The following is an 11,929-nucleotide window of genomic DNA, read 5'->3' on the forward strand; positions in this document are numbered from 1 at the left end:
ATGGGGAGAGAGTTCAGTCAGCAAATTGAGGACTCATGTGACCCCCCAGGATGCACGTAAAAAGTCAGGCACACACTTGTAACCCCAGTGCTGGGGAGGTAGAGGCAGGACAGTTCCCAGGGTTTGGTGGCCTGCCTGCCTATCTTTATTGGTGAGTTCCAGGTCCTTATGGAAGACTGTCTCAAGAACAAGATAGACAGCTCCCGAGAAACAACACCCGAGGATGACCCCTGGCCTCCACACATGTGTGCACAGGCACACTCATGGACACACAAATCTTGGAGTGAACGGTTCAGGGGAAGGACTTACTGCAAGTGTGATTCACAATGCACTGGTACATCATTGGAGGTTTTCTCTCCAGAGGGGCAACTCAGCAAAGCTCTGGACTTCAGTCACCCCTGCAGGCAGTGAGGCCAGCCTGAAAATAAGGGGATCCATGAGTTCTAGGTGGGAGGAGCCAGGCCCCCTGAATATTGTCAGCTTGGCATCCTGGATGGTGACAATTTGAGTAAGGCTTTCAGGCTGCCTTTACCTTTTTCTGATTTCTGGTAGAAGTTCAAATTGCAATTCCTTTCTAGGTGGCAGTTTGGTAACGTATCAGAATCCTTAACCGTGGTGGTTGGGGTGCGAGGCCCCTGGCTTTGTGGCTGGCTTCGTGGCTGTCCCGGGCTTCTCTGACCTCAGCTCCAGCTGCAGGGGAGTGTGGGAGGACCCAGAGTTGGCCAGAGCTGCAGGAGGTGTTGGATCAGAGAAAATGTTTGTACAAAGAAAATGTCTACTGAAAACAGAAAAAAGATATTAGACGCTAGAGCCAAAGTGCAAGCGGTGTTGCCCCGTATGAAGTTCAGCGGGACAGCAAACGTCGGCTTTGCGAGGTTCATGACTAAACTGTGAGAAGAGCCGAAGTGTTGGAGGGCACGGTTTCTGACTGGACACGTGACCCCTCGATGCTAGCTCCTGTTCCGCGGACCCGGCACCTCTTGTAAACCAGCCTCAGAGGCCGAAGATACCCATCAGCCTCCCAGAGGACCGGAAACTTCAGGGATAGATAGGGCTTGAAGGGAGCAAGCTACTAGCTTCCTGCGGCAGAGTCGGTGTGAGGAAAACGATCAGGGCCAAAGGGGAGCATGTCACAAAACAATTGTAGTCTATTAACCAAAAGGACCTAATAGTCATTAATATGATCAAGCTGAACAGGAGGGAGTCAAAATATCTGAGAGAACAGAAAGGATGGGTGCATTAGAGCTGGACATCTAGCACCACCTAACAGTGACTGACTGATGATCAAACAGAAAATGCACAAGGCCAAGTGCAACCCAGCCGGCATCATTACTCATTTGCAGAGTCCCCGTCGAGTGAGGGGGATCATTATTCTCAAACTCAGAACCTTCACTGAAGTCACATTTTAGACCGGAAAAAACCCTTTAGCAAGTTTAAAACCAAAATTCCTACAAAATAGGCCTCAGCGCCTGGCATGGTGGTGTACGTGGTGTACACCTCTCATCCCCGCACTCAGGAGGCAGAGACTCGGGAACTGTGATCTGGAAGCCAGCTTGGGCTATTACCAAGACCCTATCTGAAAGCAAACAGACATATCTTCTCAGACTACAGTGAAATTAAACCAGGGACAACAGAAGCTGGCCGGGAAACCCCCAAATAGTTGACAATCGCACACTATACTTCTAAACTGGTGGTACACGCCTTTGGACCCAGCTACTTGCAAGCTTAGAGACAGGAGGATTTATTTGAGTCCACAAAGTCCAAGCTTACCACTGCAAAGAAGCAAAACACAAAGAAACAACAACAAAACTCCCAATATATTTCTAAATAGCACATGGGTCAAAGAAGTCTCAAGAGGAAACTGAATGATGTGACATTGAATTCTAATTGGTTTTTGTTTGTTTGTTTGTTTAAGAGCCCTGGCAAAGTTTTATTAAAGGAAAACTTCCTGGTTTACTTTTCATTAGTCTGTTCTGGCATGCTTCTGATAATATCAGAATCACCTGGATCAATGCCAGCCAGTGTGCATACTCTTAGTATTTTCCACATGCTGTGCCCAATCCAATATTATTGCCACTGTAGTGGTGGACATCAGTTCTGGCCAGCATGGCATAGTGTTCTGCTTCAGATTTCCTCAAAGCTGGGCAATTGTTGGTGAGGAGAGCCAACTTCGCTTTACCCTGTCTGATCATCTTCAAAGTCTGTTTCTATCCCAGCACGTTCTTTCCATTTTTAATGACAAGTTGGAGCCTAGAGTTGATCGTCTCCAGGGACTGCCCCCAACCAAGACCAGCCACCAAAATGGCCAGGGATCGAGAAAGGGTCTAATTGGTCTTGATAATAAAGATATCAGGGTGAAAGCTGAAAGATCAGCAAAGCAGAGCAGCCAGCCACTAGAGTTCTTGTCTCTACTGAGAATCTTCAGCCTGAAAGAGCCAAGCTCCTGTGTCCACTCTGCCTTATCACTTCGTCTCTCTGCCCTGCCATATCACCCTGTTTCCACCACTGCCTGGCCTCTCATGGCTAGTTCCCTACTCTGATCTTAAGGCAAGATTTATTTGTTAAAGCGCAAACAAAATAATACCACAGACTATTTTAAACTGAATGAAAATACAGTTTATTGCAATTTGTTTGGCACACCAAAAACAGGCAGAGAGGGATCTGCACCACTGAACACGCAAGAAAACAGAAGCCTGGCCATACAGGGGCCTGCAGTCCCAGCATGCATCTTGGGGAGGGGGGAGGGGGAGGAGAAGGGGAGGAGTATAGGGAGAAGGCTGAGGATGTAAGCCTTGCTTAGTATGCCCAGAGCCACCAGGGGTTTGATCCCCACTGTGACACTAAAGGGACATAGTGGCACAGGCCTGTTCTCTCAGCACTGGGGAGTGCATACCTCATCTACATAGCATGTTTGAGACCAGCCCGGGCTCCATAAAATCCTGTCTACAAACAAATAAAACCAACCAAACCAACCGCTCGGGAATATAAGCCCAAAGCCAGCAAAAGGAAAAAAAAAAGTGAAAATCGATGACACTGGAAATGGGAAAGTGATAGAAAAATCCGGGGTCTCTGAAAAGATAAAGCAGCCCTCTCTCCTGATTAACCAAGAAAAGAACGATGCAAGCCATTAATACCTGTAAGGGAAGAGAGTTCTTCAGTCCTGATCACAGCATCTACAAACGACACAGGATGTTTTCCTTAGTGTGGTGCATGTGTACCATGGCCTGCACATGTAGGAACCAATTCTTTCCTTCTACCATGTGGGGCCCAGGGAATCAAACTCAGGTCACCGGGTGCTGAGATATATATGAGGAATGTCTCAAAACAGTTCTACACTTTCAACCTCAGGGTAGAGGAAATGGGCCTTGGCCACGAGTGGTACCTCACATCTGTCAGTCACCCCAGCTCTCCAGAGAGTGAGGAAGGCTTATAGTGAGTTCAGAGTCAGCCTGGGACAAATAATGAGTTCCAGGCCAGCCTAGGTTATAGAGTAGGACCCTATCACAGACAAAGAAATAACAAAAGGAGAATGAAGGGAGCAACCAGTTCCTTGAAAGATAACCATCTACCAAATCTCATTGAAAGACAAATCAATGGGTAGTCACATGACTATTTTGAAAATTGCAGGACCAATAGCTGTCCAAAAAAGAAGACATCAAACCCAAGTAGTTTTATTGGTAAAGTCTAACAAGTAGGCCAGGACGAAATAGCTCCATTTCTCAGAATTTGGAGGAATCTACTTCATCTGTGAGCTGGCATTATTAGTGAAGTCTAACTCCGGGATGTTCGTGTGAATCCCCAATCTTAACGCTATTACAGAGTGATTATTAGGATGTAAGGGATCCTCCCTTTTGGCTGGAATTAGGTCTTTAAAAATGGGCTAGGAATGTGGCTGTGTTGGTAGAGTGCTTGCCTAGAATGCATGAAGTCATGTGTTCAACCCCCAGCACTACATAAACCAGACAAGATAGCAAGAACCTGAAACTCCACCAGGAAGGTCAGAACTCAAGGTCATCCTTGACTACAAAGTGAGTTCTAGGTCAGCTACTCTGCAGGTGACCCTGCCTCAAAAAGGGATTTCACACCATTGTGGAAAAACTATGGAAGTTTTTTCAAAAAACTAGAATGACCCAGCTATATATATGGTTCCTGGGCATATACCCGAAGGAGTCTATATTCTGCCACAGAGACACTGGGACACTCCTAGTCATTGCTGTTCTACTCACAACAGCAAGTAAATGGAATCAGCCTAGATGTCCATCAGCAGACTAGTGGATAATGAAAATTTGGTAGGTACACACAAGGGAATTTTATTTAACTATAAAGAAAAACAAAGCTATAAAATTTGCAGGGAAATAGATGGAACTGGAAAATATTTATTTTTACTATATTTATTTACTCATTTTTGGAGATGAACACGTGGAGGTCAGAGGACAACTTTTGGGAGTCAGTTCTGTCCTTCCACCATGTGGGTCTTGGACATCAAACTCATGGCGATCAAACTTGGCTGTCAGGCTTGTCAGCTGGGCCTGAAAAATATACTAAGGGAGGTAACCCAGGAGAAACTGCATGTCTCTTTCACATGTGGTTTTTTTTTTGTTTTGTTTTGTTTGTTTGTTTTTTTTTTTTGGTTTTTCGAGACAGGGTTTCTCTGTGGCCCTGGCTGTCCTGGATCTTACTCTATAGACCAGGCTGGCCTCGAACTCACAGAGATCTACCTGCCTCTGCCTCCTGAGTGCTGGGATTAAAGGCCTGCACCACCACCACCACCACCACCACCACCACCACCACCACCATCCGGCTCATACAAGTATCCTAACTTCTAATCCGTGTGTTTGTGTGTTTGTAAGGAAGTGAGTGTGAGTAGAAACTGGAAAGGGCCATGAGAGGAGAAGAAAGGCTTTAAAGCAGGGAGTGAGAAGAGCAATCAAATACATGTGGTGTGAAAGCAAAGGCGGGAACACTGGGGATGGAAGAGGAAAAGGAGGAAAACGCCAGTGCTGCAGGCGGGCTGCAGCTCAGTGGGAGGGTACGTGCTTACCACATGAATCCTGTGTTCAACGCCAAGCACCAAATGAATGATGAAGGAGCACGCCAATACAGTGAAGGAGAGCGGAGAACTTTGGAGCTGTCCTTCACAGTGGAGGGGATGGAGAACTTTAGAGATCTCCTTCACAGTGGAGGGGATGGGGAACTTTGGAGAATTTCTCTTTGTGGCTCAGTTTTGCTGTAAACCTAAAGCTGTCCTCTCCAAATGCAATTTATTAGTTTTGTTTTGTTTTTTGTTTGTTTTGTTTTGTTTTTTAATGGGCTTAGGCCTGGAGAGCCGGCTCAACTGTGAGCTCTTACTGCTCTTGCAGAGGACCTGGGTTTGGTTTCCAGCGTCTGCATGGTGTCTCACAACCATCTATAATTCCAGTCCCAGGGATGTGCCACCACAACATGCATGTGGCACACATATACGCAAGCAGGCAAATGCTTATACACATAAATCTTCAAAATTTTTTAAATAGGGTTGATTTATTAACATAAAATGAAAAACCTCTAGAAAATCTCTAGGCAAAAAAGCCACATGGTGAGTCAGGCATGGTGTCGCAGCGGGTGAGAGGCAGGCACAGGAGGATCAATAGTTAAGGCTAGCCTCAGCCGCACAGTGGATTCCAGGTAGCTTCGGCTACATGGGACGGTGGTGTGGAGAGCCTCACGGTCAGGTGGAGGTTTTAGATAAAGTTGTCTGGTAGCAGCATGGAGGGGGCAGAGTCAGGGAAGTGTGCAAAGCTGGCATCAGAGAGTAATGCAGGGCCCAAGCAGAAGATGCTGGCAGCCTGAAAGAGAGGAGAAGGTGAGGCTGAAAGACCCTCAGGGTACCGAATAGGTAAGATAAGAAATCGTGGCCTGATGACCCTCAGTTTTCCAGAGTTAGGGTCTGGGAGGACACTGTGTGCTAGGATGACGTGTATCACGGCACCTAGTGTAGGCTGCTCTTGATGTAGATGCCTCGCTATCCCCCAGCTGTTTGGTGTGTATCTGTCCTGCTGTCTGTGCATTTGGTCATAGCAGTGGTCAGTGAAACTTGACCTGGTTCCTACCTGGAAGAAATCACAAGCTGTGATAAGGTAGAATAAGGGAATGGCTTAGGGTTACTTATTTTCTCTGAATAGTTCTGCTTAAAAGAAATTCACTCTCTAATCAATGGGATTAATCAAACTATGTTTCTGCCCTGGGATCCACACGATAGAAGGAGAACTAATTCCCATAAGCTGTCCTCCGACTTCCACTCATGAATGTTCCCTCCCCACAACAAACAAATATAGTTATAGTGATATTTTATTTGTATTGAGATGTGATTTTATTTGTATGTTAATAAAGTTGACTTGAGGTCAGAGCAAGCCATAGCAGAAGCTGGGCCATAGTGGTGCACGCCTTTAATCCCAGCACTTGGGAGGCAGAGCTAGGTAGATCTCTGTGTATTCAAGGACACAGCCAGCATGGCAGACACACACCTTTAATCTCAATACCAACCATAGAAGACCTGGAGGTCTGTACAAACAGACAGTGACAAGGAGGTCATGTGGCTAGGTTTACAACCAATGAGAAAACAGAACAGAAAGTCTATAAATAGACAGGACACACAGAAGTAGGTCTCTTGCGGAGAGGAAGGACAGCAGAAGCAGTGAAGGGTAAGGTTTTCTGCTCTTGCTCTGACCTCGTGGTTTTTAACTCTGCAATTGGTTCTGTGTTTCTTATTTAACAAGACAGTTACATCTACATTTGGCACCCAATGTGGCAAGAATTCATTAAAAAACCATTGTGGCATTAGTATTTGACAATACACTTCATTGGAAATCAAGGTCCAAAGGTCAGAAACTCAGTTTTCACCCCCAAAGAGAACAAAAGGCGCCACCTGGGTTTGGCAGCAGCAGTTTAGGTGAACACACAGGAGAGAGGAAGAGTAAGCAGAGGCGTCAAAGCGAAGCAGAGTTACTGGACATTTGCTGCACTGGAAAAGGTCGACACAGTGTAGTGGGCGTCACGAAAACCTGCGCATGTGCCTGGAGACACCAGAGCCCTCAGCGGCAGACACAGGAGCAGAGAGCCAGGTGAGAAGGCCATCTGTCATGCCAGGTTTAGAAGTTCCATGTGCTTCATGGTTGGGCGATACTGAGTGGCTGTGTGTGTGTAAAATTATGTGTGTGGTGTCCCACCCTCTGGGCCACTCCTCCCAAGTCCTGGTCACCTCCTGTTGGCTTACCATAAACTTAAAGGTCTGGTTTCCATCAGGGTTGAAATATGTAGTTTCTTTCCATCTGTTAGCTTGGGAGGTGGGGGGAGATGTACCATGCAGGACTGGCTGCTTCTGGAAGGCACACTCCTCTCTTAGGGAGGTCATCACCTGTGCTGACACATGCCCAGCCCAGCCCCTCGATGGTCTCTTGTTTCCTATGGTCCCAGTTAGGCAATCCACAACACATTCTTCACTCTGCATGTGTGCCCGCCCTACACCGAGGCCCAACCCAACGTGTTAACATCAGTGATGGGTTGCATAGGAATCATTTTGTCCGCCAACAGAAGCCTCTCATATCTCAAAACCAAGTTCACTCCTCCAGAATCCCCACAGACATAGTCACTGCTCAGGTGGTCACCAAGGAGGGGCCCCCCCGAGCCTCTCCGCCTTACCCGTGTCATCTCAGGGACAGTGATGGTGTACCTCAGGAGGATGGGCCAGAGGACAGGAGGGAGGGTATGGGAGCAAAAGTTCTTGAGCAGAGGCTTGGGAGTGGCTTTCACCTACATCTCTTTGGCCATCTCCACTTACCTACAAGGGGACAAAGGGACAGAAAGATCAAGTTACCAAAGAGCCTGGAGAGGGAGTGGGGATGGGCACCTCAATGGAGGTTAAAATGTGAGCATGTGCTCAGCCTACATGACCAAGACTGTGGGTTCAGGAGAAAGAGGGTGTGGGGGGCAGAGGGGGAGGAACCACACATAGGGGTACCATTTGTTTGTTTGTTTTCAGAGCTGAGGACCGAACCCAGGGCCTTGCGCTTGCTAGGCAAGTACTCTACCACTGAGCTAAGTCCTCAGCTCCCCCCCCCCCCCCCGTTTGTTTTTTATTCATGTTACATACAGGGTCCCATTTTAAGTAGGTTTTTCTGGTCTGTTTTTTGACAGCCTAACAAGGAAAATGATACCTGTAGACAAAATTTTGCATAAGTAGATGAATTCAGATGCATCTGTAGCCATGAGTTATTTTTAAGCCAGTTCCCGGCATTTTCTTCAATGATGATAAGAATTTCTAATGGAGTCAACAGAGTCAAGAAAAATTTCACCTACCTTTTCTTTTTCTTTTCTTTTTAGACAGGGTCTTGCTGTGTAGTCCCGGGTGGACTAAAACTTGCAATCCTTCAGCCTCAACCTCCGAAATTCTGGGATTACAGGTGTGCATGCCTGGCTCTTGCTACATTTTTGTCCTGATTGGTCTATTCTGTAAGTTGGGAGTTGGCATTGAAATCAGGGTTTGTGTGGAGCACTTTTCACTGAAGTGTTTTGTCTCCATCTGGTGGACAGTGCTGGCTTTGCAAGTCAGCAGCGCTCTTCCCTAGAGCAGTCAATCAAAGGGCTACAACAGGATCCAAGATCAACATCTAAGAAACAACAAAAAAGGCAGCCACAGTGGCACAGGCCTTCAATCCCAGCATTTGGGAGGAGGCAGAGACAGGCAACTCTGTGAGTTCGAGGCCAGCCTAGTATAAACAGTGTGACCTAGTCTCAAAAAACGAAAAGAAGGAAAGAAAGACAAAAAGAAAGAAGGAAGGAAGGAAGGAAGGAAAGAAACAAAGAAAAAAGCGGCAAGATGGCCCAGCCAGTGATTTGCTTGCTGTCAAGCCCAAGGACCTGGGTTCACTCCCCCGAACCCACACAGTGGGTTATCTCTGACCTCCACATTGGTGGTGTAGCCCCTCATACACACAATTTTTTTTTAAAAAAATTATTTTTTAAACTATGGGGTTTGCTGGCCAAACAGCATGACCTAACCTGGGAACCCCAGGACAATAAACGATGTTTTTAAAAACGAGGTGGAAAGCACCTGAGAATGACACCAGAAGATCTCTTACAGACACACGTGCACTCACATGAACACACCCCATTACTTTAAAATATTAAAAATAGTTAACATTCCATAACTGATCGCAGAGTCCCAAGAGATGAACAAGAACGGAAGACAGATGAATTCACTATTGGGAAAGACGCCAAAGTCACCCTCCAGGCTCTGTGAAGCGTGTGTACATGTCCATATGCACTCAATGTGCCAGGAAACTACAGGGTAGATTCCTTGAGGTTTTGTTTGCTTGCTTTCTTTTTGCTGTTGTTTTTGTTTTTGTTTTGTTTTGTTTTTCAAGACAGGGTTTCTCTGTGTAGCTTTGCACCTGTCCTGGAACTCACTTGGTAGCCCAGGCTGGCCTCGAAACTCACAGAGATCCGCCTGCCTCTGCCTCCCGAGTGCTGGGATTAAAGGCATGCACCACCACCGCCTGACTTGTTTGCTTTCTTAAACACAGATTCTTCCTACATAGCCATAGCTACCCTTGGCTCCCATGTCTCAGATTTCCCAGTTGCTGGGATTACAAGCATGCACAGCCAGACCCAGTTGGGGACAAACTCCAGGATTTGTGTTTCTAACCTCAAATGTGTACCAATATCTCAAGACACATCCATGTGAACTTTAGAAAAACTGATGATGCTCGTCTTTGTGTATGTCAGCCATTAAAGAACCCTAAACTCTCTTAAAAAAAATTATTATGTATACAGTGTTCTTCCTGCATGCTGGAAGAGGGCGTCAGATCTCATTATACAGATGGTTGTGAGCTACCATGTGGTTGCTGGGAATTGAACTCAGGACCTCTGCAAGAACAGCCATTGTTCTTAACCTCTGAGCCATCTCTCCTGCCCCTCCTCTTTTAGAATATACTTCTTAGCCACATGGTAGCACAGGCCTGTAATCTGAGAGGTCAAGGGATTGAGGCCAGCCTGAATTCCAGGTCAGCCCTCATAGAAAACTATCTCAGTTTGGCCACACCTCCACCCTCTTAGAAACAGGACCTCAATGTATAGTCCTGGCTAGTTTGGAATTCACTATATAGACCAGGCTGGCCTCAAACTCAGAGATCTGCCTGCCTCTGCCTCTGCTGGGCATAAGCCACCACACCAACTCCATTTGCCTTTATTATTTTCGCTGTGAGGTCTAAGGATAAAGTCTCTGCACTCCCCTTGTTTGATGGTTTCCGGTAACTTCCATGCTCTCCCTGCCTGAGAGTCATGACCTGGTTGTGAACTCACTGCATCTGGTTACAATTTTAGTATGTTAAGTGTCCACTCCATTCTTATAACTTTACCCTTCATACTTTGAGTTACTGAAACATGGATATCCCTTGCCTGTATACACACAGTTGGTTTGTTAATGTTACCGTCTTTACCAGCTTTTCTTCTTACCCTGTTAATAGAGGTCTCGAGATTCCTAATGACTTTCTGTGTTTGTGACTGTGTTGCCTATGAAGAGTGACGTTTTTTTCCCAGAGCCTTGCTGCATTGCCCAGGCCCTCAGACACAAGTCTGACCGGAGGTGTGCAGTCAGTAAATTTCCTGTGTCTTGGCCTGCCCATGGTCAGGACAAATCTCTCCCACTCTCGATCCCCAAGTAAACACACAGAGGCTTATATTAATTTTAACTGCAAGGCCATAACTCAAGCCTTTATCAATCAATCAATCAATCAATCAATCAATCAGAGCAACACATTTTCATAGCACACAGAAAGACATCCCCCATCAGAGGTGTTCTCATGAGGGCCTTAGGAGAAGTGTCGGACTCCTTCATTAAATGCTAGCTTTCATATTGTTCCCTAGTGGGTCGAAGGTTGGCTTGTCGATTGCTGACGCTTTCATCAGAAGCTCCCTAAAATGCTCTTAGTAATCTACTGGAATGATCACATGCTGTCTGACCCCCCATTGTGTTACTATTGATAAATAACACTAATTGATAGAGAAGGGTTCCCTTCAGTATCCCTGGAATATTCGTGTAACACTGGTATACTTTCCACTCTAACTGAGTGTGTGCACTGGGGAGAAGAGTTTTAACTATGAACTCACCCTTTGACTTGTTTGTGTGTCAACCACACTGCCCAACGAGAGTCTGGTCTCCAACACCCAGGCTCCTATTTTACAGACGTTATTGACTTGTAAGAGTTTGAAACTGAGCTGCTTTAGCAAACAAGATACCAACATATGCACACATATGTGTATGTACACAAACATACACGAATCCACTGCTTTCTGCATCAGAATAGCAGGAGCAAGAGATCCTTTCAGATCCGAACACTGAGAAGAGGCTGGGCACCATGCCACACAAACTATAAAATCATCCAGCACACAGTTTGGGTTCAGGAGATTTATTGTAAACAGGACAACCCTAGGACCCCGCCATCCTGGCAGTGACACATGCTCTTACACATCAACTGATTAAAAAGACTCTTCTAAGTCTCTGGTAACATGACTTTTTCACAAATCTCACTTGCTAAGAGTGAGTACATGGCAGTCTCTGGGCGGTCTATTCTAGTTCATGGACCACAACCTGGACCCGATGCGATGAGCCTGTCAGGATGCCAAGTGACACACAGGAGCTCTGAAGCACACTCCACAGCACGTGCAGGTTCATGGAGGATGACGTATCACAGACATGCTTTTAACTGTACCCATCTTTTAAAAAGGGCTAAGTTACTCGATGGCTGCAATCATTTACAGAAAGGGTGGCAGACTGTTATTTGCCTTGACAGTGCTGGATTCAAACACTCAGGACTAGATTCTGCAGTTCGATGAAAAGCTGCATAGTCAAGTTGGGCAGGGTGGCGCATGCCTAATCCCGGCACTTGAGAGG

At 46.3% G+C, this 11,929-nt stretch overlaps 1 pseudogene; it reads right to left on the minus strand.

Annotated features, from left to right (window-relative positions):
* Positions 1-1,953: 1,953 nt before the first annotated feature.
* On the minus strand, positions 1,954-7,390 carry LOC118578248 (annotated as a pseudogene).
* Between the last annotated feature and the right edge of the window lie 4,539 nt (positions 7,391-11,929).

Source organism: Onychomys torridus, chromosome 1 (genome assembly GCF_903995425.1).
Source record: "Onychomys torridus chromosome 1, mOncTor1.1, whole genome shotgun sequence".
In the NCBI taxonomy this organism is placed as follows: domain Eukaryota; kingdom Metazoa; phylum Chordata; class Mammalia; order Rodentia; family Cricetidae; genus Onychomys; species Onychomys torridus.